At 42.6% G+C, this 3,950-nt stretch overlaps 1 protein-coding gene and 1 pseudogene across 1 annotated transcript in view; both read left to right on the top strand.

Moving 5' to 3' along the window:
• SIAH3 (siah E3 ubiquitin protein ligase family member 3) overlaps positions 1-3,950 on the top strand; it is a 57,174-nt gene that overhangs the window by 32,439 nt on the left and 20,785 nt on the right. The window lies entirely within an intron of this gene.
• LOC111730500 lies at positions 3,385-3,503 on the top strand (annotated as a pseudogene).

The following is a 3,950-nucleotide window of genomic DNA, read 5'->3' as shown; positions in this document are numbered from 1 at the left end:
ACAACAGCCACCCTATGTCTTTTGATTGGAGCATTTAATCTATTTACATTCAAAGTAAGTTTTGATAGGTATGTAGTATTGCCATTTTATTATTCATATTTGTTATCTTTTTTTTTTCTTATGTTATTAAAGAAGTCCCTTTAACATTTCTTGTCATGCTGGCTTGGTGGTGATGAGCTCCTTTAGCTTTTTCTTATCTGGAAGAGTCTTTGTCTGTCCTTTGATTCTAAATGATAGATTTGCTGGGTGGAGTCATCTTGATTGTAGGTCCTTGCTTTTCATCGCTTTCAATACTTCATGCCAATCCCTACTGGCCTGAAGAGTTTGTTAAGAAATCAGCTGATGGTCTTATGGGAGCTCCCGTGTAGGTAACCAACTGCTTTTCTCTTGCTGCTTTTAAGATTCTCTCTTTGTCTTTAATCGTTAGCATTTTAATGATGCTATGTCTTGGTGTGGCTCTGTTTGGGTTCATCTTGTTCGGGACTCTCTGCCTCCTGGGCTTGTATGTCTACTTTCTTTGCCAGGTTAGGGAATTTTTCCATATCATTTCTTCAGCTAGGTCTTCAATCTCTTTTTCCCTCTTCTCTTTCTGATACCCCTGTGATACAAATGTTGGTTTGCTTGATGTTATCTCAGAGGCCCTTTAAACTATCTTCATTTTGGGGTGGATTTTTCTTTCTTATTGCTGTTCTGATTGGGGATTTTTCACTACTTTGTCTTCCAAATCGCTGATTCGGTCCTTTGCTTTATCTAATCTGCTGTCGACTCCCTCTAGTGTATTCTTCGTTTCAGTCATTGTATTCTTCAGTTCTGACTGGTTCTTTTTTATGTTTTCTATTTTTATACTTTCTGTCTCTTTGTTGAAGTTCTCGCTGAGTTCATCTACTCTTCCCCTAATCCCACTGAGCATCCTTATAACCAGAGTTTTGAACTCCGCATCTTGTAGATTGCTCGCCTTCATTTCCTTTAGTTCTTTTTCTAGGGATTTGTCCTGTTCTTTCGTTTGGGCTGCGTTTCTTTGTCACCTCATGTTGGCTGCCCCCCTTTGTTTCTTTCTATGTACTGGGTAAATCTGCTTCATGTCTCAGTCTTGGCAGAGTGGCCTTACGTAGTAGGTGTCCTGTGGGGCCCAGTGGCACAGTCTCCCTGGTAACTTGAGCCGGGTGCTCCAGGCGTGTTGGTTGTGAGTGTCGTCCTGTTGTGACTGAGCTTTGATTGCTGTTATGACATCAGTCGGAGGGACTGACCCTCAAGCTGCCTGGCTGTGAGGACTGCCCATGACTACAAAAGAGAAGCTGTTGTGCAGAGGCTGACCCCACAAAGCAGGATTTGCTTTAGTAGGGGCTCTGCTACCTGCCAAGTCCACCCTTTGGGCAGGTAGTTTGTAGAGGAGGTTGGGTGGTGCTCTGGTATAGTGTGAAGCTGGCCACCAGGTGTGTTGGTTCTGAGGCCTCTTGGGAGGGGCTCTGGTGCAGGCCAAGTGCAGCTGCAGCCCATGTCTAGCCTGGAGCCACCTGATAGGAGTTACAAAGTGATCTGCAGATGGCTGCTGCCTGTGCTGGGCTTGGAGGCATCTGGGAGAGGCTAAGCTATGAACTGAGGCCGGATGCCATTAGTGCTGGGCTTGGGGCTGCTTAGCAAGAGGTATAGGGCATGCCGAGGCCAGATGCTGCTTGTTTAGGATTTGTGAACCCTTTGAGAATTTTTAGGAAAGTTCACAGCACAAGCCAAGACAGGCCATTTGTGTGGAAAAGCCACAGGAAGCGGATCGGGCAGGCCAGTGAGTTGGTTGTGGGACGGTCACAGGAATCACTAGGGTGGGACCAAGGGTTAGCCAGGTTGATGGAGATGCAGACTTAGCACCTGCCTGCACCGGCATGCTGGCTGGGGTGAGTGCTCAACAATGGAACAATGGCATCTGCCAGCACTTCTGTCTGGGAGAAAGCTCCCTCTCCAGCCATCATCCTGAAGCCAGAAAATTTATTTCCTCCCTGTAAGTCTCCGGTGCTTTTCCAGCTGCTGCCCTAGTGCTGGAGCTCAGAGTAAATGAGTCCATCAGCAGGTAAGTCTGTGTATTGGTCCTTTAAGAGGAGTGCCTGGGACTCCATCTGCCCTCCATCTTGCTTGGCCACAATGTTCACTGGTTTTCACAGCCAGAAGTTGTGAGGACTTCTCTTCCTGGCACTGGAACCCTGGGCTAGGGAGCCCAGTGTGGGCTGAACACCCCCTTGCTCCTCAGGGCAGACCTCTGTAGCCAAGGTAGCCCTCCCCTTTACTAACCATCACACCGTGAGTGTGGGACTAATGCACATTCAGCATCTCCACCTCTCCTACCAGTCTCCACATGGCTTCTTCTGTATACCCTTCATTATAGGATTTCTGTGCAGCTGGACTTCAGATGATTCTCAATGATGGTTGTTCTGTAATTTAATTGTAATTTTGTTATGGTCGTGGGAGGCGACAAGCACTGTGTTTACCTACTCCCTCTTTACGTATCTTCTTTTGAGAAATGTATATTCCAATCCCTTACCCATTTTTAAATTGGGTTATTTGTGTTTTTGTTGTTGAGTTATAAGCGTTCTTTATAAAACCTGGATATAAGTCCCTTATTGGATATATGATTTACAGGTATTTTCTCACATTTTTTTTTTTACTTTATCGAATATCTTTTCAACATCAAGGAAGATAATTACGTAATTCTTTTTGAGCTGTTTATATAGTGAATAATATTAATTGCTTTCTAAATATTAAATCATCCTTGCATTCCTGATATGATCCCTTCCAAGCCAAGAGATATAATTCTTTCAATATGCTGCTGCTATACTCTATTTGCTACCATTTTATTTATAATTTTATATTGATATTCATAAATGATATTAGTCTATAGCTTTCTTTTTGTGTTATCCTCATTAAATTTTATTAATATTAATAAGACTTCTCTTTGGTCTGCTTAACAATTTAAGTAGGATATGGATCATCTGTTTGGTAAAGATCTGGTAATGATCGTGGTAAATAATTCTTCCGTGAAACCATCTGAGCCTGATGGTCGCATCTCGGGAGGGCTGGGAGAGAGGAGCAACAGTTTTCCCTATTGCTTCCTAGCAACAGATATGTTTAAATTTTCTATCTCTTCTGAGATTACTTTTGCTAATTTGTCTTTTCTCGAGAAAGTAGACACACATTCACATAGGCTGAAGCAAAATCAGGTTATATACTTTCTACAAATTTCCTCTCTCTGAGCTGATTCTCATTCTATATTTTTACACCGTCCTTTAATAATTATTCAAATTGTTCTTCCGGGGAAAGGAGACTGCTTCATGTGTCCTACTTTTGCACATTAGCCCCAGTGGAACGATCTAAATGTGAAACAAGAATTTAGATCCTGTCTACGGCTACGCCACCCTGAACATGCCCGATCTCTTCTGATCTCAGAAGCTAAGCAGGGTCGGGCCTGGTTAGTACTTGGATGAGAGACCACTTAGGAAGACCAGGTGCTATAGGCGTAAAAAATAAAAAAATAAAAAATAAAGGATTGTAAGCTGACAAGGTCCTTGCAATCCGTGAGATCAACCAAGGGTTGCCTCGCCTAAAAAAAAATTAATAGTAAGGTAGTTCTATTTTTAACTTTTTGAGAAACCTCCAGACTGTTTTCATAGTGTCTGTACCAATTTGCGTTACCACCAACAGTGTATGAGATTTCCCTTTTCTCCACATCCTTGCCAATGCTTGTTGTTTTTTGATTTATTGATGATAACCATTCTGATAGGTGGGAGGTGATATCTCATTGTGGTTTTAATTTGCATTTCTCTGATGATCAGTGACCTCGAGCATTTTTTCATACTTCTATTGGCCATTTGAATGTCCTCTTCAGAGAAATGCCTATTCAGGTCCTTTGCCTATTTGTTAATTGGACTGTTTGGGTTTTTCGGTGTTGAGTTGTATGAGTTCCC

Source organism: Pteropus vampyrus, unplaced genomic scaffold (assembly GCF_000151845.1).
Source record: "Pteropus vampyrus isolate Shadow unplaced genomic scaffold, Pvam_2.0 Scaffold317, whole genome shotgun sequence".
In the NCBI taxonomy this organism is placed as follows: Eukaryota; Metazoa; Chordata; class Mammalia; order Chiroptera; family Pteropodidae; genus Pteropus; species Pteropus vampyrus.
This window is presented reverse-complemented; position numbering and strand designations above follow the sequence as displayed.